Here is a 23,829-nt window from a genome sequence, read left to right as displayed (position 1 = left end):
ATGATTCACTATTATGTGTGATGTAGCACTAGAAATGATATTACACATCTTATATATTAATTCTTTTATCATATTTATGTGTCAATGTATTTATTTTATGTTGTAGATGCTTTAGATATTAAAAAAATTGAAAAAATTGAATATTTTTGTATTTGCCGATTTTTTCCAGATTTTTACGATTTTTTCCAATTTTTTCCCTCGCTGATATTATCCCGATAATGATTTTCGCAACATTGCGTAAGATTACCAATGGAGCAACATTCTATCTAGGTGGTTGTCTTGTTTCATGGTTAAGTAAAAAGTAGTCCTCAATCCCGTTATCCATAGCAAAAGCAGAATATATCGCGACAACAGCTTCTTGTACACAAGTTCTCTGGATGAAGCAAACTTTGCAAGATCTTCAAGTCAAGTTTGATGTGCCTATTCCCATCTTTTGCGATAACACCAGTGCCATCAGTATCTCCAAGAATCCTATGATCCATTGCAAAACAAAGCACATTCCGATTGAATATCATTTTGTTAGAGCGCAGGTTGCCGAAAAGAATATCAAGCTTGAATATGTCGGCACAAAGGAACAAATTGCTGACATCTTTACCAAACCATTACCTCGTGAAGCATTTGAGTATCTTCACCAAAATCTTGGGATTCTCCCAAGTTTTCATTAGACTCTTTCTCTTATCTACTCGACCAGAAAGGGGGAGTGGAGGTGTGTATAGGTCCGTAGGATGGTTGTTTGTCAGGGAAAGTTACCCTTTTTCCATTGATGACAAAGGGGGAGGGAAGGCAGCAGAAAGAGGTGTCATGATCGCAAGGGGAGTACTTGTGTTTCCATCAATGCCAAAGGGGAAGATTGTTGATCAGTGGTTGTCATTGATGTCAACGCAAGCAGCACATGGCTACGCCGATCTTGCATGGGCATTTTGACTTGACAACTTACTCTATTATGAGTCAAAGATATTCTAGATGGATTCTACTCATCGAGCTGTTTTCGTTGATATATGGCACGCCAAGTAATTCTTCACGGTTTAAGAGATAGTCATGTTTGAAGTTAGTAACCCCAGTTAATGGGCATTTTGACTTGACAACTACTCTATTATGAGTCAAGGATATTCTAGATGGATTCTACTCGTCGAGATGTTTCCATTGATATATGGCACGCTAAGTAATTCTTCACGATTTGAGAGATATTCATGTTTGAAGTTAGTAACCCTAGTTAATGGGCTACAACCCTATGGGGTTGTGGCATGGCACTCATAATTGGTTGTGGTCATTGAATAGTTAATAATTAATAATGTTTTTTTTGCTTCTAAAATCCCTCCAATGTTCACTTATTGAGGACCCTCTCAACTCAAGACATTCATATAAATAATGACGGTCATATGCTCCTCTAGCAGGGATTAGTGGCTTCAAACAGGTCATCGTGGCATTTTTGCTATAACTTTTTTTCTGCGAAGCTTCAGAACCTGAAATTAAAACCCGTTTGAGCCGAAATCTTGATGAACCTCATGACCGGATTTCAGATCTTGGTTCATTATATTTTCGGAGATATGATCTGAGGAAGTTAGAGTTTTTGCAGACTCCCGAATTCCATGTCAAACAGGTGACGTTGGGAAAATCATCATAACTTTCTCTCTGAGCATTGGATTCAAATTTCGTAAATAGTCACAGAAATTGGACGGACTGTAGTTTGTGGAGTAGTGTTTTCAAGGTCGAAGGTTGCAACAGTGACACGTGGCACTTCATACAAGTTCGCTCTACTGAACCAGTCTATAATTAGGTCATCGTGGGAGATTGGGCATAACTCTTTCTTCAAGAATCCAATCTTGATCAGACCTATGGGGTTGGAAAGAGGACTCAGAGGACTACCACAGGATGAAATTTCAGACCCTAGAGATCCAAAATTACATAGATACAACAGATTCAATATCGAGTTCCTAGAAGGCAAGAAAAAGCATGTATTCAAGGATCATTGTAATAAGGAACACACATCAACAGACAACAGTAAGTCTCCTACAACAAGGTATGTATGATTAGTGTTTACATTTGAATTTTGAGTATCATCTCTGAGATATGTTTTTGCAGGACAACGTAAATATATACAGGGTCTCAGTTATATCTCTGCCTCTGTTGGAATTTCTAAGTTTAACCCATTAGAAATTCTTCCTGTGCTATATGATTTATTTCTTCCTACTTGTTCAATTACTTAACAAGTTATTTACCATGTAAATACTGAAAATAAATATAAGCACAGTATCAACACATACAGATCAGCAACCGAAAGTAAACAAGCACACAAGTGACACCGTTGGTTTTGGACTAATGTCCCTAGAAAAACCCAATGCGGGAAAACTGGTGTAGCTATTCAGAGGGTTTTATTATTATGGAGTTTCAGAATACAACCTGGGTGCCAAAAATGGCTCACCCAACAAAGAATGCCCTCGGCTGTAGTACCTCTTAGTCGAAGACAGATATTCCGGCTAAATCACCAAATGAATGATCCCACAGCAACAATGCAACTTTTGCTGCTCTATGTCACTCTGATAAGGACTGCGTCACCCTATCCAGCTCTCCAGCTCCCAGTCTATCCCACGAAAAATCTCCCAGCGCTGCCTCTAGGCTCTGCGTCAGCCTCTCTGGCCCAGCGTCAGCCTCTCTGGGCTCTGCGTCAACCTCTGGAGCCTCTGCGTCTCACACGCTGGCCCTCTCTGGCTTGGCGCAGCTCCTAGCTAGCTCTACATGGCCTCTGGCTAGCTCTACATGGCCTCTAGCTGGCTCTACGTCGACCTATCCCGGCTTCTACATTGATCCTCCCGGTAATGGCCTCTAGCTGGCTCTGCGTCAACCTCTCCCGGCTTCTACGTTGATCCTCTCGGTACTAACTCTACCTCTCTGCTATGTATTCACTGCCCCTCAGCTACACCTCTGATCACTCACTCAATTTTCTCAGCAAACTCGGCCCCAGAAAATCGAGTTCTTGATCTCTCTTGGTGTGTTCTCCAACTGACCCTCAAGCCTCCTCTTATACTTTTCTCGTCGGTCCATCAAGGACCGAGATTAAATCTCTAATCAACAAATAAGATTAGATTTAGTTTGATCCATGACTTTTGGACCATTCTAACCCAGTTTTATATTAATTCACATTAATATTTTATTTTTCCTAAGTTTAGACTTAGGAATTACATTAAAAACATTAATTATTTTAATATCTCCCAAACTGGTTAGATTCTGCCCAAACCATGTTTGGGTCTTAGAGATCTCATGTGCTTTAGCCTCTCCACCAATTTTCATGGCTAGAGCACATCCGATGCTACCCCAAATCAACACTCCCTCTTAGCGAGGACTGTGCCAGTGTGCTCTAGTGATACTCCTCACTGAGTATCACCCTGATCATCTAGCATCGGTCCCTGTACTGATGCTAGGCCTCCCCGCCCAACGTCCTCTGCACTGTTGCATCATGTACTGCTACCCATGGCCCTACCACTGCCACTGTTGCATCCGTACGGCAACTCCCTCTGCACCTGTGTTGCTACCGATGGCCCTGCCACTGCAATTGCTGCATCTGCACTGCATCCCCTCTCATCATGCTGCATCGTTGTTAATTTTAGGTATGTTCTATATTAGAGCAATTTATTTAAATTTTCACAGTTAGCAATCACATCAGCATTAAGATAAACTGCAAATAGAACATAAATATAAATCATAGAAAACAAGCCAAGACAAGAGGACACAAGACGTGGCGCAAGCCAAGGACAAACCCCAATGTGGGGAAACCCTTGATCAATTCTTCCTTTATGTTCTTCAAAGTTTAGCAGAGAAAGAGAGAGAGAGATAGTACATTTACAACAGAAGTCAACACTTTGACTTATCTAGATATGAGCATAGATCATCTCCTATAACGATGAGATCAATTGAAGACATACTGCTTCAACTGATTCGGCAAGGTGACTCCTTCACCTATCATAGTGTTGCATCTAGTCCTCTTGCTGCACCATGCTGCACTAATCATGATTATCATCATGCTTCCCATGTCCATGATCTTATCCATCATCATGCTACCCTTCATGTCCATGATCTCATCCATCATCATGCTACCCATACTAATGTGCATCATCATCATGCTGCTGCCCTTGCTAATGTGCATCATCATCATGCTGTTGCCCTTGCTAATGTGCATCATCATTATGTTTCCCTTACAGATGTGCATCATCATCATGTTGTTGCCTTTGCTAATGTGCATCTGCATCATCATCATGCTGCCCATTAAACTGATCCAAGTCTGGTCATGAACTATGACCCAACACTTTCTCCACACACTGCCCTCCAAGTCTTCTGCACCTGTTGTCTTTTACTGTGACTGGTTAGGGCTTGTTTTTGCTACAACAACCCTTCATTCAACCCACAAATCAGCCTTGAATTTACTGCGGTCTAGGCAAGGTGTTAAGTTATGGTATGTTCTATGCTTATAACAGTTTACTTTTTTTTCTTATTATATTCCACCGATTAGCAATCACATGTACATAAAGTAAAGTGCAGATAGAACATTAAACGATCGACAGAAAACAAGCCAAGACAAGAGACACAAGATGTGGCGGCTAGCCAGGGACAAACCCCACAATGTGTGGGGAAACCCTTTGATCAAATCTTTTTTTATCTTCAATAATTCAGCAGAGAGAAATAGTACAATAAATCTGATTCATATCAGCAGTAGCAAACCCTAGATCAGTAGCATCAGCATTAGCGGCTTCATTATCAAACTAGGGCAGACCATATCTCACAAACCGACAGTCGGATTGACTTCATTCCACCACCAAAAGTTTCGGCTTCCAGAGGAGGTTCAGATGAACCTACAACGCAATTCAGATGAGGAGATCTTCTAGGCCACGCAAGTCGATCTTTACTTCTGCAGTTGCAGCTTCAGTTTCGGCAGTTTCCGACTTCAAACTAGGGCAGTCGATATCTCGCAAACCGTTCGTCGGATTGACTTCATTCCACCACCAAAAGTTGCGGATTTCAAAGGAGGTTCAAATGAACTTACAATGCAATTCCAAAGAGGAGATCTTCTAGGCCACGCAAGTCAATCTTTACTTCTGCAGTTGTAGCTTCAGTTTCAGCGGTTTCCGGCTTCAAACTAGGGCAGTCGATATCTTGCAAACCGTTCGTCGGATTGACTTCATTCCATCACCAAAAGTTGCGGCTTTCAAAGGAGGTTCAGATGAACCTACAGCGCAGTTCCAAAGAGGGGATCTTCTAGGCCACGCAAGTCAATCTTTACTTCTGCAGTTGCAGCTTCAGTTTCAGCAGTTTCCAGCTTCAAACTAGGGCAGTCGATATCTTGCAAACCGTTTGTCGGATTGACTTCATTCCATCACCAAAAGTTGCGGCTTTCAAAGGAGGTTCAGATGAACCTACAGTGCAGTTCCAAAGAGGGGATCTTCTAGGCCACGCAAGTCAATCTTTACTTCTACAGTTGCAGCTTCAAATTCAACAGCTTCCGGCTTCACATGTGTGAGAGAGAGAGACCCATTTCAGTGCAGTAGAGAAGAGACTCATATCTGCGCAGTAGAGAGAGAGAGATGTGATGAGATGAGTGAGTCCAAATGAGGAAAAGTCCTCTTATATTTATACACAACGTTGGTGGGTGAATAGATGCGACTGTTGGGCTTCTGAGCCTACATGAGTTGTAGGTCGGCCTGATAATAATTCCATAATCAAAATAAATTCATATCTCCATGAATACTTATCGGAATTGGATGATCTTTATATCAATCCTACACCTCTCGACAAGAGGAATCTAATAAAAATATTATTAGCCATGAATAAGATGACCCACATGAAGTTTTGCCCTGGTTGCCAATTTTAACACTCCCTCTCAACCATGGAGAACTTCATCTGCAATCTGTCTATCAGTCGTTACTATTCATCCATCAAATGCACTGCCTTGTACAGCCTGACCCATTTTGCCTGTTCTGCTTTGTCTTGTTCTACCCTGCACTGATCTGTACTGTTTTGTTCTATTCTGCTCTGCTCTTGCATTGTTCTGTTCTACTCTGCTTTTGTCCGAATTATGAAGAAGAAGAAATGATCGAGCATGTATCATACTGACTCAAAGTCAGTCTCAGAGTATGTACCACTGGTCCCAGACCAGTCTCAACCAACCCAAAGTCAGCGTCATAGTGAGTACAACTCCAATGGTCCCAGACCAATATCATCCTCCACTGACTCAAAGTCAGTCTCAGAGTATGTACCATTGATCCCAGACCAGTCTCAACCGACCCGAAGTCAGCGTCATAGTACGGTACAACTACTACCACTGGTCCCAGACCAATATCATTGATCCCAGATCAATGGAGGTCATCCTAGCGTAGGGAGTACGGTAGTTACAACGATGCGTCCATCGCTACTACTATGGTCCCTAACTTCATTTCCCTGCTCATTGACCAGATGAGAGGTACTTCCCATAAGTCCCAAACTGCATGGGTAGGATGCCTCGACAGGAGAACTAATCAATCCTGTCCTCACAGGAGAACACATCAATCCTGCTACAATTGCCATGGAGAACACATCAATCCAGGCCTCACAGGAGAACACATCAATCCTGCTACAATTGCCATGGAGAACACATCAATCCAAGCTGCCATGGAGAACACATCAATCCAGGCCTCACAGGAGAACACATCAATCCTGCTACACAGGAGAGCGAATCATCCTGTTCCACAAGAGAGCGAATCATCTTGTCCCACAAGAGAGTGAATCATCTTGTTCCAGTGTGCACCACCAGGGGAGGGTGAGTCACCCTGTGGTCGTATGTTGTTCCAGTAAGAAACGCAAGCCCTCAGAGCTCCCAGAGCTCAATGTATGCAACATGCAGGGCCCTTGTACAAGGGTTTCTTGTCGACTCCAAGTCGTTTGGGAAAATCACAAATTAGATCATTCCTCGGAGCTTTGACAAGGTGTATCAACCTGTACATCATCTTAATGTGATGGAGCCTCCTTGCTCATCAACTTATCATATCCCAGATGATGTCTATCTGCTGGAGCAATCGACGAATACGGGATTCCTCAATAATCGAATCCCACCTCTGGTTGTTATAAAGAATCACAGTGGTATCCAATGTAAATCCAAATAGCTCACTGAAGAGCTTTCGCAATCAGACTACCTCACACGAGGTTATGCTAGCAACAATATATCCTGCTTCGGCGGTGCTCAAAGCCACCGACTTCTGCTTCCTGCTCATCCAGGATATCGAAGCAGATCCCAAGGTGAAACAGCACCCGGAAGTGCTCTTACGATCCACCACACTGCCTGCCCAATCAACATCAGTGTATCCAAGTAGTCTCACATCTCCGGCAGTGTATCTTAATCCATGAGAGATTGTGTCCTGAAGACATCTCAGAAGATTCCTGGCATCAATCCAGTGAGGCTCAACCAAATATGAGCTCACAATGCTAACTGCAAAAAATATGTTCGGACGGAGGTTCACCAAGAACATCAATGCGAATGAGTTTATGAAACTCAGAGGCATTTCCCAAATCTGGTCCGACATCACTACCATATAACTTCTAAAAGTTAAGATCCTCGAGGTAGTCGCAGGCTTGCAGTCCATCATACCAAATCTTTCCAATATCTTTACCACATATTTCCCTTGAGATAGAAAAATTTCCCTTGGCTTTTGCCATACTTCAAGTCCTAGGAAGTAGTGCATCAGTCCTAGGTCTTTCATTTCAAATTCAGAGGCCAGCGCCCTCTTACATTTGTGAATGAGAGGGTTTGCACCTGTTAGAAAGAGGTCATCCACATACAACACCAGAATGAGAGGCTTGTCATCTTCAACCTTAAAGTAAAGTTTAGGATCAGCTTCACTCCTAGTGAATCCCAGCGTCATCAAGTAGCTATCGATCCTCTCATACCATGCTCGGGGTGCTTGCTTCAGCCCATAGAGAGCCTTCTTCAACCTGCATACATGAGATTTTCAATCATAAATCTCAAATCCTTCAGGTTGCTCCACATAGACCTCTTCATTGATAGAACCATGCAAGAACGCGGTCTTAACATCCATCTGATGTAGGTTCCATCCTTGTGAAGCCAAAAGGGCTATGATCAAGCGGATGGTCGTATATCTGGCAACAAGTGCAAATATCATAGTCTATACCTCCCTTCTGGGATAAACCATGAGTAACAAAATGAACCTTATACTTTTCCATACTTCCATTTGTTGCATGCTTTATCTTGTAAAGCCATTTTGAAGTAACAATTGTCTTGTCCAGGGTCTGGGAACTACTTCCCAGACATCATTCTCCATAATAGACTCATATTCTATGGTCATAGCATCCTTCCATAGTTAATGCTTGATGACATCTGAGAATGATGAAGGTTCATTTTGTATGATCGTGCTCATGATGGTCAGGTATCCCTGATACCTGTTAAGTTTCTTACATTGATGGAAGGTTCCTCAGGGTGCAGCATGTCCTTCAGCATCATCAAGTATCCCCCTAAGCCATGAAGACCTATTCCTAGAAGAGGAAGGCTCATGTGGATGAGGATAAATCGGATCCATGGGTTCTTCTACATCAGGCATTGATTCATCATCCTTTTCTTTCGGTTCCCTGGTGTCGGATTCTTGAGAGCTATTCAAAGTCAGCAGATTGTCCCTTTGACCGGTGGTGAACATTTCTTCAGGAGTTTAGGAACCCAATGCTTGATGAGGGCATCAATTTTGTACATATACGACGGTGATTGTAGTTTCAGCCCATAGAAACTTTGGAAGTCTATGATCATGTAGCATGGCCCGGACAGCTTCCATCATCGTGTGGTTCTTCCTTCCCACCACACCATTTTGCTCAGGAGTATGTTGGTGTAGTAGTCTCCCTCTTAATGCCAACCTCAGGTATGCCTGAGTAAACCAATTGTAATATATCGGAGGTCTTGCTTTGGCTTGAGGGGAATGGTCCCCTTTTGAGCTTTCCTTTGGCACATCCCGGACATACACCTTCTTTCTCTACTTGGAATTCGGGCATCCCTGTTACCATCTGTCTTACATCGGGTAGAGCTTTGTAATGAAGGTGGGCAAACCTCCGATGCCAAAGTTCGGACTAAAGAGTTGTGTCACAAGACATAACACCTAGCGGACATCCATCGACCTAATATAATGAATCAACACTAAACCCAAGAGTAAAGGCATCTTTATTATTTTTCCATATACATACCTTGCCATTGCTGAAGGTTACCTTGTAGCCTCTATCTTCCATTGCCAAGATGGACACTAGGTTCCTTTTGAGGTCAGGTGCATTTAATACATCCTAGAATTTCTAGCCTTCTTGAATGCTTGTCCTCTTCCTTGATTCCCAGCTCTCCTCTTACCTTTGCTGTTGAATTTGTCATTCCTTTGATTGCCATCAAAGGGATTTCGAGTTGCACCACTGCATACTGTACCATGCTTCTCTAATCATGATTATCATCATGCTGCCCATTCCATGATTTTATCCATCATAATGCTGCTCAAACTAGTGTGCATCATCATCATGCTATCCTATATGTCCATGATCTCATGTTGCCCTTTATGTCCATGATCTCATTCATCATGATGCTCATGATCTCATACATAGTGACTTGCTTTATCGCAAATGTAACATCGCCATTTTCTTCTAGCTTTAGGTCCAACCTTTCCTTTTGATTTAGTCCCGGAATTATTTCTTTTCTTTGCATGAAAAGAAAAGGCAGCAGGAGGACCTTTAGGCATGGGCATTTCTTACACTTCTTCCCTTGTTTCTTCTTGAATGCATCTAGCCATTAATTCCTCGAAACTAGGAATTACATTATTGTTCAGAAAAGTAGTCCTGAACACATACCATTCAGATGGTAATCCTCCGAGAGTTGTGAGTGCCATTTCTCTGTCAGTAATGGTTTCCCCAATAGATAGGAGATCGTTCTTGATCTCGGTGATTCTTAAGAAGTATGCTTGCATACTTTCATCTTTACCCTTCTTGATTTCCCTCAACTTATTTCTAAGAAACAAAACTTGATTTGCATCATTAACTTTAAATAAACTCACCAGTCTGTCGTAGATTTCCTTGGAGGTATCTAGATCAGAGATGTAGGCCACCAAGCGCTTGTCGATAGAGTCCCGGATGATCTTCTTTGTTTTGACTTCTCCATTTTTCCATTTGTTCCAGGCAGCAGCAGATGCATTTGATGAAGGCTCAACAATATTGCCTCTTACATGGTCCAGCACTCCTTGATCTTCAAGGGTTAGATCGATAGACATCTTTCATCTGTGATAGTCAGCTTTCTCACGGAACTTGTCTTCGGCAGGAAAGAGTGTTGAGGACCCCATAGTTCTTTTAGGATAGCCTTGCCAATCTTCTCTTCAATGATTGCTCTTGCTCTTGCTCGGGCTTTGTCTTCACCTCAGCTCTGATACCATGTTAAGTTATGGCATGTTCTATGCTTATAACAGTTTACTTTTTTTTCTTATTATATTCCACCAATTAGCAATCACATGTACATAAAGTAAAGTGCAGATAGAACATTAAACGATCGACAGAAAACAAGCCAAGACAAGAGACACAAGATGTGGCAGCTAGCCAGGGACAAACCCCACAATGTATGGGGAAACCCTTTGATCAAATCTTCTTTTATCTTCAATAATTCAGCAGAGAGAAATAGTACAATAAATCTGATTCATATCAGCAGTAGCAAACCCTAGATCAGTAGCATCAGCATTAGCGGCTTCATTATCAAACTAGGGCAGACCATATCTCACAAACCGACAGTCGGATTGACTTCATTCCACCACCAAAAGTTTCGGCTTCCAGAGGAGGTTCAGATGAACCTACAACGCAATTCAGATGAGGAGATCTTCTAGGCCACGCAAGTCGATCTTTACTTCTGCAGTTGCAGCTTCAGTTTCGGCAGTTTCCGGTTTCAAACTAGGGCAGTCGATATCTTGCAAACCGTTCGTCAGATTGACTTCATTCCACCACCAAAAGTTGCGGCTTTCAAAGGAGGTTCAAATGAACCTACAACGCAGTTCCAAAGAGGAGATCTTCTAGGCCACGAAAGTCAATCTTTACTTCTGCAGTTGCAGCTTCAGTTTCAGTAGTTTCCGGCTTCAAACTAGGGCAGTCGATATCTTGCAAACCGTTCGTCGGATTGACTTCATTCCATCACCAAAAGTTACGGCTTTCAAAGGAGGTTCAGATGAACCTACAGCGCAATTCCAAAGAGGGGATCTTCTAGGCCACGCAAGTCAATCTTTACTTCTGCAGTTGCAGCTTCAGTTTCAACAGTTTCCGGCTTCAAACTAGGGCAGTTGATATCTTGCAAACCGTTCGTCGGATTGACTTCATTCCGTCACCAAAAGTTGCGGCTTTCAAAGGAGGTTCAGATGAACCTACAGCGTAGTTCCAAAGAGGGGATCTTCTAGGCTACGCAAGTCAATCTTTACTTCTGCAGTTGCAGCTTCAAATTCAACAGCTTCCGACTTCACATGTGTGAGAGAGAGAGACCCATTTCAGCGCAGTAGAGAAGAGACTCATATCTACGCAGTAGAGAGAGAGAGAGATGTGATGAGATGAGTGAGTCCAAATGAGGAAAAGTCCTCTTATATTTATACACAACGTTGGTGGGTGAATAGATGCGACTGTTGGGCTTCTGAGCCTACATGAGTTGTAGGTCGGCTTGATAATAATTCCATAATCAAAATAAATTCATATCTCCATGAATACTTATCGGAATTGGATGATCTTTATATCAATCCTACACCTCTCGACGAGAGGAATCTAATAAAAATATTATTAGCCATGAATAAGATGACCCACATGAAGTTTTGCCCTGGTTACCAATTTTAACACAAGGAGTAAAGCCTTTCTTGTGAGCTGTTGTTCTAGGCATATGGCAGCCCTTAACAACTCAACGCAGGCCTGTTTTGGGAGGCTAGGCCTGCAACCTACCTCAACTGGCTGTGGCCCTCCAACAGCCCACCAAAACAACCCTCTTCTAGCCCTCAAACAGATCCACAATACTTCCCATCAAACTCAGCCTTCCTCCAAGAGACCTCGGCCCCTCTACCAGCAACTCGGACTCCAAAATAGTGAGCTCTAATTGCTGCCTAGATCAACCTGCGACTAGGGCATCACCATTAGGCTAGCATATTACTCTTGGTGTCTCACTCCTTCTCCAAAAACCCAAGACGTGGAGAGGAGGAGATCACCTCAAGAATGTGTGTTTCAAATGACATCAAATCCTCTTCTATTTATACCAAAAACGTATAGGTTGAATAGACATGACGTTTGGGCTTCTTGAGCCTACATAAGTTGCTGGTCGGCTTGATAATAATTCCATAATCAAAATAAATTCATATCTCCATAAATACTTATCAGAATTGGATGATCTTTAGATCAATCCTACACCTCTCGACGAGAGGGATCCAATAAAAATATCAGCTGCCATAAATAAGCTGACCCACATGGAGTTTGGCCCTAGTTGCCAATTTTAACAATCGTGCTGCCCATAGCACTGCCACAACTAACTGCTGCACTACAACTCAGTTACTGAGAAGAAAGTAACTGATCCTCCCAATTTTGACATCTCTGTCAGGCTAGAAACACTCCCGATGCTGAAGCTCCCTTTGTCGCTGACAAGTGCTCCCTCTACTGACCTCTACGCCGCTGCAACAACTCCTTGCATCTTGCATTGTTGCCTCACGTTGTCCTGAGACTCCTGCACTATAGCACTCTCTGTTGCTCCATCTGCATCCATCTCTACTAACATCCGCCAGTCCTGCTACTCATCTTAAGGGCTCCTGTAGCCAAGTATAATCCAAGAGGTTGGGTACCTTGAGGATCCTGCCCCTCATCGTCTATAGTTTGTCTGACTATAGCTCGATGTCTCCCACTTCCTCTCAAATGGCTTATGAGCACTCATGGCACAATCGTCCTCTGTCTCCACTTCTTTCTCCGCCCTCACTGGTGCTACCTTGGTCTTAGAAGCCTCTCCCTTGCTCTTCTTCCTTGGATACTAGTTCGGATAGTCACCCAGTTCCCCACAGTGGAAGCACTTGACCTTGGAGAGGTCCTTCTTCTTCCATTTCTCCTACTTTCCCACAGATGCTAGAGCAACATCCTCCTCTTCCTCTTTCTTGATTCTGACCCCCTTACCGCTACTCCCTGCCTTGGTTAGCCATGTGATCTCTTCTTGACGAAGAGCTGCCCACAGTTCCTCCCAATCCAAAAGGTTCGACCTGCCTAGTAAGATTTGGACAAATACCTTCCAGTCCTCTGGGACTGCATTCAATGCGGTCCTCACCAACATCTCCTCATCTGGTGTGGCCCCTATGGAAGTCAGCTGGTCCCAAATCTCTGTCAATCGCTCGAGGAAGATATCTATCTGCTCTCCCCTCGGCATCTGGCATGACTGCAGCTGATTTTCTAGAAGCATCTTCCTCTATACGGAAGTATGCTAATACAACTTCTTCAGGGCATCCCACATCTCATTTGCCGTACCCTTCTCGGCAATATGTGGTACCACATGATCCTTGACCCTGTCAAGGATGATGCACTTAGCCCTGGCCATTGCCTCTTCGTACTTCTCATTTTCAGCCGGGTCAACTGGGATCGCTATCGTTTTCAAGGTGAAGTGCTTGATGCGATACCTGTCTAGAATGGACAAGATCTTGGCCTTCCAGACTACGAAGTTGGAAGCTTCGTCCAGTCTATCCTGATCTCTCAGCCCATTCACTGCCATTTCGTTGCTCCTCTTTCGACTCGTTCGAGTCTCAGCCCATTCACTGCCATTTCGCTGCTCCTCTTTTGACTCTTTCGAGTCTCTCTACTTCCCTCCTGGAAGTCCTCTGATCGACTCCTGCTGAGTCTCTCAACTTCCCGTCTGGAAGTTCTCGGTTTGACTCCCTCTGAGCCTCGATTTCCCTTCTGGAAACCCCTCTGCCAATGTCGAGATGCCCCACTTCGATCATTTGTGCAACTGCACCACTGATCCAGATTTCTTGGCTAGAAATCCTCGGCAGCAACTCCCTCCTCCTTGGTCTTGCCCTGTTAGGTACTGTTCTGACCACAGTACCCCACCAGCTTCGCTCCGCAACTCACCCACAACCTCCTATGCCTCAGCAATCTGAAGGTCTGAGCCTCTAGGCTCTGTGCAATCCCGGCACTAGCAAAATCTTCACCTCCTGGCCACAACGTCGATCCTTCCTGACTGATAAAGATGACCGGGCACTACATAGATCAGGTCTCCTCCACTCTGCCTCAACGCTGATCCTCCTCCTGGCTTGAACTGATGACGCAGGCTCTCTGCGTCACCCCTTCCTTGTTGCTTTCTGCTAGGAACAACCTCTGTCACTCAAGGCAATTGTTTCTGTTGTTGTTGCTCTGCTCGGCTGATGCCTTCAGTTATCTTGTGATCTGCAACCACGCTTTGATACCATGTTGGAATTTCTAAGTTTAGCCAGTTAGAAATTCTTCCTATGCTATATGATTTATTTCTTCCTACTTGTTCAATTACTTAACAAGTTATTTACCATGTAAATACTAAAAATAAATACAAGCATAGTATCAACACATACAGACCAGCAACTGAAAGTAAACAAGCACACCAATGACACCATTGTTTTTGGACTAATGTCACCAGAAAAACCCAATGTGGAAAAACCAGTGCATCTATTCAGAGGGTTTTATTATTATGCAATTTCAGAATACAACCTGGGTGCCAAAAATGGCTCACCCAACAGAGAATGCCCTCGACAGTAGTACCTCTCAATCGGAGACAGATATTCTGGCTAAATCACTGGATGAATGATCCCACAGCAACAATGCAGCTTTTGCTGCTCTACGTCACTCTGATAGGGACTACGTCACCCTATCAGTCTATCCCATGAAAAATCTCCCAACACTGCCTCTAAGCTCTTCGTCAACCTCTCTGGCCCAACATCAGCCTCTCTGGTCCAGCGTCAGCCTCTCTGGGCTCTGCATCAACCTCTGGAGCCTCTGCGTCTCACACGCTGGCCCTCTTTGGGTCGGCGCAGCCCCTGCCTGCCTCTACGTGGCCTCTGGCTGGCTCTGCGTGGCCTCTAGCTGACACTGCATCAACCTCTCCCGGCTTCTACATTGATCCTCCCGGTACTAACTCTGCCTCTCTGCTATGTATTCACTGCCCCTCAGCTGCAACTCTGATCACTCACTCAATTTCCTCAGCAAACCCTGCCCCAGAAAATCGAGTTCTTGATCTCTCTTGGTGTGTTCTCCCACTGACCCTCAAGCCTCCTCTTATACTTTTCTCGTTGGTCCATCAACGACCAAGATTAAATCTCTAATCAACAACTAAGATTAGATTTGGCTTGATGCATGACTTTTGGACCATTCTAACCCAGTTTTATATTAATTCACATTAATATTTTATTTTTCTTAAGTTTAGACGTAGGAACTTCATTAAAAATATTAATTATTTTAATATCTCCCAAACTGGTTAGATTCTACCCAAACCATTTCTAGGTCTTGGAGATCTCATGTGCTTTAGCCTCTCCACCAATTTTCATGGCTAGAGCACATCCGATGCTACCCCAAATCAACAGTCTCTATATGTCATAGTTAGCTTTTCGGATGTCCTATTCTTGATACTACACATTTGATGCTACACCAAGTCTGCTAAATCTATATGATGTTGTAAGTTCATGTTACTTGTTTTGTCATAGTTGATAGAATGCTCTATTCTTGTACTTAGAACTTGGTCCATCACAAGTTTAGGGTCTGTCATCAGTTTTTATTGTATATATCTTTAGTTCAGTTTTAGATATAGTCTTGCATAGAGTCCAAGCCTATATCAAGAGTGGGAGTCTTTGTCTACTGCTGCAACAAGTCAACAACAAAAGTGACAAGCACACTTCATGTACGCATTGTAATTTTAATTTGTATTTATTCATTATTATTCACTTACATGTGTTTTGCAGGCAGAGGTAAGTTGAAGGGTATTTTGTTTTGTTTTGGGATTGGTTTCACTGGGAAAATTTTTCATGCAAATAGAAGAAGATTCAAGTACAACATCAAGCAATAATTCAAGAGCAGAAGTATCAAATCAAAGGAAGCATTGCAGTGGGACATCCTTGAAGACATGACAACCATCTAGATATCGTGAAGTATTGTTAAGGCCAAGAGTCATTTGTAAAATAGTCACCATTGTAAAGTTGTAAAAGAGTCATCATTGTAAAGATTGTAAAAGAGTCATTTTGTCTAGAGTCCAAGAGGCAATGTTGGGAAGTATAGGAGTCATTGTTGGGATGATGTCATGGTTGGGTTGCAAGTCATAAAGTGATTGGGTATTTGGTCAAGTACACGAAAATCATTGTACATCTTATTGTATCATGGATTTTTGTCCCTGGTTTGGGAATCCACGGTCTTGTCTTATTTCAGTCATTATAGGGTGGCAAGGAGGTGCTAGGCAGGTGTATGAGGTCGCCTACAAGTTGGGGCCTGTGAACACTTCGGGGTTGTAGGGTGGTGCTAGGGCAAGTTGTGACTCACTAAGGTGTTGGGGCATCCATTCAGTTGATTACTGAAAAAACCAGGGCATTGGGGTGTCCTTCCAATGGGAGCTGGAGAAGAATGTTTTTTTAGAATTCCAAAAAGTTGTTTCTTTCATTTCAGTTGGCGCTGAAGATTAAATAATTTATTAGACAAGTGTTCAGTGGTTTTTGACCCAAAGGGGGTTTTCCACCTAAAATTCTTGTGCCTGTTGTGTTCTTTTATTTACTGTTATTATTGCATAAACATTAATAATAATTGAAGATTAACTAATGCTCTGAAAGATTTAAAAGTGCTAATTGCTAAGGAATACAAATTCACCCCGCCTCTCAGTATTTCCAACAATTGGTATCAGAGCTTAGTTCCTTCAATAGCAGTCTAACAACTGGAAGGAGATCATGGAGTATACTAAGAATAGAGTTCCTTTGTTCAATGGAAATAACTATGCACTTTGGAGTGGAAGAATGTAGGTTCATTTGCTGGCGCAAGGATACGAAGTATGGGAAATCGTTGACAAAGGCTTCACACTGACCCAGGATGAACAAGGTAAGAAAAATATGGTATATGATGCAAAGGCTAAAGATATTAATATCAATGGACTTATCGAATCTATTTATCTTAAGGTATTGAGTTGCAAAACTTCTAAAGAGTTATGGGGCAAGCTTGAAAATATATATGCAGGTGACTCAAAGGTGAAAGAAGCAAAGCTTCAAATTTTCAGGGAAAAATTTGAGCAACTCAAAATGAGGGAAGATGAAGATATTGTTGCATACTTTCAGCATGTTGATGAAAAAACAGATACATTGGAAGGTTTGGGAGAACCTGTGGAAATGAAAATTGTTGTCCGAAAAACCCTCAGAACCTTGCCAGCAAGATTTAACCCTAAGGTATCTGTCTTGGAAGATAGATCGATTATGATCAATCTCAGCATAGATGAATTGCATGGAATTCTTACGGCACATGAAATGAGGATTGAAGAAGAGGATGACACATCTCACTTAGAAACAGAATTTGCCTCATCGAAGAAGAATGGTAAGGACAAGCAAACTCAGAAAGAAAAAACTCGCAGTTGTAAGGATGAAGAAAATGAAGAAAAAGAAGAAGAACTCTCAGATAAAGAATTTGCCTACTTCACATGGAAAATGAGAACTGGTACGGGAAAATTCAAATGTAAACTTCCATTAATATGTTTTGACTGTGGTGAGGCTAGGCATTTTGCAGCCAAATGTCCTCACAAAAATGAGGTTGTTACGAGTGGAAAGAAAGGTCCCAGGAAGTTCAACAAGCAAGGCAAGAAGAAATGGTTTAAGAAAAATTTCTTCACCAAAGAAGATAGTTGCTCATCTGAAGAAGAAGACAGTGATAACAAAGAAGAATTCAATGGAAGAGTATTGTTTATGGCCAAGCACAATAAGTAAGAGGCACCTGACAAAGGAGACGAAGAAGTAATGATTGAGGTTGAATTTCAAAATGAAGTGATCAGGGTTATCAAAGAGCTCAAAGTCGAGACGAAGCATGTCAACGCTCTTGAAGACGAATTGAAGACAGACGGAGAACATGTCCTTAACCTTAAAATCAAGGTTGAAGAATACAAGCAAATTGAAGAATCTCTCAGGAAATAATTAAAGGAAAACAACAAGGAAAGAGAAGCATTGGACGCTGAAATAGCTGCTCTACGAAAAAAAGTAAAAAATTGTAAAAAATTCAAAACTATGCCAACAATTCAAAGAATTTGGACGAACTCATCAGCATCCAACGATCATACAACGACAAGACTGGTCTTGATTACATGAAAATCTACCAAGAAGATGGATCTCTTAGCTAAATCAAGAGATCGAGGCTCACAGGAAGAACCTTGGAAGACAATTCCTCGAAGAAGATTTCCTCCCAGGTACCAACCTATCTTTTATCGTCATTGTTATTCATGTGGAAGGTGTAATAACCCATCATTAATATAGAGAGCGAAAGGAAATTAGCATGCATACGGTGCATGCTTATGATAGCTACATATGCATGTATCGCATGCACCGCACTAGTAACTATAATCTAAATTAACTAAAAATATTAAATATCCTGACACTCCTTCAAATTCTGTAGTCGCATTCACCCATCAACACACATATTACTTAATGTATCATGATTAATGAGCAATTACCAATGATATTAAGTTAAAAAGTATAAAGTAAAAGGGTTATAAAAGAAATAGATGTAAAAATTAAGTGAATTCTTAAAAAAAAAAAGTTATATAATTATCTATCCCAGAATTTTAATAAAGTGTATTAATAAATTATTAAAAGGATAAATTAAACCAAAATAAAGTTCATATGTATGAACTTAAGACATTTTAATTAAACAAATAAAATCTTTAATCAGGACAAAAACACACATGTCAATATATCTTTAAGAGAAAGATAAGGCTCACGTTACATTCAAGAGGTGTCGTTAAGAAAGGAAGCGGTGGGCTCGCTGGTGGAGAGAGCGACCACCGCCAAGGAATAGTACATAAGGAGAGGTCGAAGCTGAAGACGGGGGAGGAGAAACAGGAGGAAAATTTGTACACAGAGTTTATCATCAGGAACAATTGAGCCTTGCTTGTTCTGAGGTTTCTAGGCACGGGGGAACAATCTGCTTCAATTGAGAAGCTTACTGGACTGAGTATCGAGGTTATTGCTCAGTTTGGCTGGGTGGTTTCGGTCTTTTGGTAACAGAAGCGGGAGCAGCTTGAGGCATCATCAACCGCAGGAATACAGGTAGGTACTCTCATCAATTCTGTCAGTTAGATTTGTAAAATTTTATGTAATTTTATCACAGGTTCATGATGATTTTAAGAAATCCTTTACTGTCTTTACAATGGCTATTAAATTTTGTACAGTCATTACACTAAATTTTGTATAGCCCTTACAGAGGGTTTGGACATAGAGCTGCAAAATGTCGCATGTATGTTTGGAATGAATATAATTCCAGGAGATCCTTTAGAAATGGATATTCAAGAACTCAGCATAATATCAACAAATTTGATCATTTGAGAAATGATGTTGAATGTTACAAATGTAACAATTTTGGACATATGGCTAGGGATTGTAAAGTTCTAGACAAGTACAACTATTATCAGCAAAACCCTTAAAAGAAAATTTGCAGGATCACGAGATAGACACCAAACAGAATCTTCTATGAATAACATCGAATGTTACAAATGTCATAACTATGGACACATAGCTCGTAACTACAGGGATAAGATGGAATCAACCATGAATGAAAAGCTTCACGATGAGAATAAGAAGATTTGGAAACGAAAACAGGTATAGGATGAACAAGTACAAGATGAGCGAGAAAAGGAAGAAGGCAATAAGGTCCCAACATTTATGCTTTCACGATTCGTAATGGATTGTGAGGAATCAGCAGCTACTTCAGTTAATGACTCGAGTCAAGACGATCCGTTAAATGACACACTATTCTGAACAATTCAGCTTATCGACTCCTAGAAATTTGAAGATGAGGAGTCTATGCAACAGTATATGACACAAGTCTACGATTGACAGACAGGTAGTTTGAACAAGATGGCAGTTTCATTACATGTTTAGGGGGAGAAGAATAGTTGAAGTATTATAGATTCAAGAAAGGAAGCGCTAACAAGCAATCTCTATGTGAAAGTGGATCAAGACAATCTAACGATTATCGAGATATCTTAGCAGGATAAAGGAATATTCATATATCAAATCAAGTACATCAAGGAAATGCTCAAGAAATTCAAGATGGAAGATTCCAAGCCTATCCTTACCCCCATGGTAACAGATTATAAGAAGATTCGTCAACAGATGTGGACCAAAGGTTGTATAGATCCATGATTGGTAGTCTCCTATATGTGACAGCCTCCCTGCCATATGTGATGCAGGCAGTTGGACAAGTAGCACGATTCCAAGCAGCACCAAAAGAATCTCATATTATTGGCGTCAAAATAATTCTTCGATACCTTAAGGGTACAACAGAATATGGTCTTTGGTATCCCAAAGGAAATGATCTGGTTATCCAAGCTTATATAGATGCAGATTGGGCAGGAAGTGTTGATGATCGTAAGAGTACCAGTGGAGCAACGTTCTATCTAGGTGGTTGCCTTGTCTCATGGTTAAGTAAAAAGCAGTCTTCAATCTCGTTATCCACAGCGAAAGCAAAATACATCGCGACAACAACTTGTTGTACTCAAGTTCTCTGGATGAAGCAAACCTTGCAAGATCTTCAAGTTAAGTTTGATGAGCCTATTCCCATCTTCTATGATAACACCAATGACATCCATATCTCCAAAAATCCTGTGTTGCATTCCAAACCAAAGAACATTCTAATCAAATATCATTGTGTTAGAGAACAGGTTGCCGAAAAGAATATCGTCAAGCTTGAATATGTTGGCACAAAGGAACAAATTGTTGACCTCTTTACCAAACCATTACCTCGTGAAGCATTTGAGTATCTTCGCCAAAAGTTTGGGATTCTCGCAAGTTCTCATTAGACTCTTTCTCTTATCTAACTAAGTAGAAAGGGGGATTGGAGGTGTGCACAGGTCCGCAGGATGACAGTTTGTCAGGGGAGTAACCCTTTGCCATTGATGACGAAGGCGGACAGAAAGCAGTAGGAAGAGGTTTCATGATTGCAGGGTGAGTATTTGTGTTGCCACCAATGCCAAATGGGGAGATTGTTGATCAATGGTTGTCATTGATGTCAACCCAAGTAGCACAAGTGGCTACCTCGATTTTGCATGGGCATTTTGACTTAACAACTTACTATATTCTGAGTCAATGATCGTCAAGATGGATTCTATTCGTCGAGATGTTTTTGTTGATGTATGGCATGCCACGTAATTCTTCACGGTTTGAGAGATATTTTTGTTTGAAGTTAGTAACCCCAGTTAGTGGGCTAAAACCGTATGGGGTTGTGGCATGTCACTCATAATTGGTTGTGGTCATTGAATAGTCAATAATTAATAATGTTTTTTTTGCTCCTAAAATCCCTCCAACGTTCACTTATTGAGGATCCTCTCAACTCAAGACGTTCATATAAATAGTGACCCTCATATCCTCCTCTAGTAGGGATTTTGTGGCTTCAAACAGGTCATCGTGGCATGTTCGCTATAACTTCTTTTCTGTGAAGCTTCAAAAGCTGACATTAAAACTCATTTGAGCTGAAATCTTGATGAACCTCGTGAACGAATTTCAAATCTTGGTTGGACATATTTTCGGAGATATGATCTGAGGAAGTTAGGGTTTTTGCAGGCTCCTGAATTCCATGTCAAACAAGTGACATTGGGAAAATCATCATAACTTTCTCTATGAGCATTGGATTCAAATTTCATAAATAGTGGCAGAAAGAGGACGGACTATAGTTTGTTAGGTATCGTTTTTAGGGCCGAAGGTCGCAAATGTAACACGCGACACTTCGTACAAGTTCGCTTCACTGAACTAGTCTATAATCAGGTCATCATGGAAGATTGGGCATAACTCCTTCTTGAATAATCCAATCTTGATTAGACCCGCGGGGTTGGAAAGAGCACTCAGAGGGCTATCACAGGATGAAATTTCAGACCTTGGAAATCCGAAATTACATAGATACAACAGATTCAATATCGAGCTCCTAGAAGGCAAGAAAAACCATGCATTCAAGGATCACTGCAGTAAGGACCACACATCAACAGTCAACGGTAAGTCTCCTACAACAAGGTATGTATGATTAGTGTTTACATTTGAATTTTGAGTATCATCTCTGACATATGTTTTTGCAGGACAACGTAAGTATATACATGATCTCAGTTATATCTCTCTGTCTCTATATGTCATAGTTTTTCGGATGTCCTATTCTTGATATTACACATTTGATGCTACATATTCTTGATGCTATACCAAGTCTGCTCAAGCTATATGATGTTGTAAGTTCATGTTACTTGTCTTGTCATAGTTGATAGAATCGTCTCTATTGTTGTACTTAGAACTTGGTCCATCACAAGTCTAAAGTCTGTCATCATTTTTTATTGTATATATATCTTTAGGTCAGTTTTGGATATAGTCTTGCATAGAGTCTAGGCCTATATCAAGAGTGAGAGTCTTTGTCTACTACTGCAACAAGTTAACAACAAAAGTGACAAGCACACTTCAGGTACGCATTCTAATTTTCATTTGTATTTATTCATTATTATTCACTTACATGTGTTTTGCAGGCAGAGGTAGGTTGAAGGGTATTTTGTTTTGTTTTGGGATTGGTTTCGCCAGGCAAATTTTGCATGCAGGTAGAAGAAGATTCAAGTACAACATCAAGCAAGAATTCAAGAGCAAAAGTATCAAATCAAAGGAAGCATTGCAGCGAGACATCCTTGAAGACATGACAACCATCTAGATATCGTGAAGTATTGTTAAGGCCAAGAGTCATCATTGTAAAAGAGCCATCATTGTAAAGTTGTAAAAGAGTCATCATTGTAAAGATTGTAAAAGAGTCATTCTGTCTAGAGTCGAAGTAGCAGTGTTGGGAAGTATAGGAGTCACTATTGGGATGATGTCATGGTTGGGTTGCAGGGCATAGAGTGATTGGGTATTTGGTCAAGTACATGAAAATCATTTTACATCTTATTGTATCGTGCATTATTGTCCCTAGTTTGGGAATCCACAGTCTTGTCTTATTTCAGTTATTATAGGGTGGCAGAGAGGTGCTAGGCAAGTGTATGAAGTCGCCTATAGGTTGGGGCCTATGAATACTTCAGGGTGGTAGGGTGGTACTAGGGCAAGTTGTGACTTGCTAGGGTGTTGGGGCATCCATTCAGTTGATTACTGAAGAAACTAGGGCATTGGGGCGTCCTTCCAGTGGGAGCTGGAGAAGAATGTTTTTTTAGAATTATAGGAAGTTGTTTCTTTCATTTCAGTTGGGGCTAAAGATTAAAGAATTTATTAGACAAGCGTTCGGTGGTTTTTGACCCGAAGGGGTTTTCCACCTAAAATTCTTGTGCCTATTGTGTTCTTTTATTTACTATTATTACTGCATTAACATTAATAACAATTGAAGATTAACTAATGCTTTGAAAAGATTTACAAGTGTCAATTGCTAAGGAACATTGATTCACCGCCCCCCCTAGTATTTCCAACAACAAGGGGACTAACTAAATTCATAACTGCAAGGTCACAAGGCTTTTACCTTACTTCATACCAGATGAAAGAACTTTACAAGAAAGTCTTTTTCCCTATACTTTCTATCAACCAAGCTTATGCTTGAAGATTAATTGAGTTAAAATGCAAACTATGCTATAATTTGTAAATGATATGAAAGTAAGTT

The 23,829-nt window shown here is 41.4% G+C and overlaps 1 protein-coding gene across 1 annotated transcript in view; it reads right to left on the bottom strand.

Moving 5' to 3' along the window:
* Positions 1–23,829, bottom strand: part of LOC149225392 (ABC transporter C family member 2-like) — a 620,963-nt gene that overhangs the window by 238,089 nt on the left and 359,045 nt on the right. The gene's annotated exons all lie outside the window — the stretch shown is intronic.

This window comes from Pinus tabuliformis, chromosome J (assembly GCF_031772625.1).
Source record: "Pinus tabuliformis cultivar Carrire ecotype Pingquan chromosome J, CPIR1, whole genome shotgun sequence".
Classification (NCBI taxonomy): Eukaryota; Viridiplantae; Streptophyta; class Pinopsida; order Pinales; family Pinaceae; genus Pinus; species Pinus tabuliformis.
This window is presented reverse-complemented; position numbering and strand designations above follow the sequence as displayed.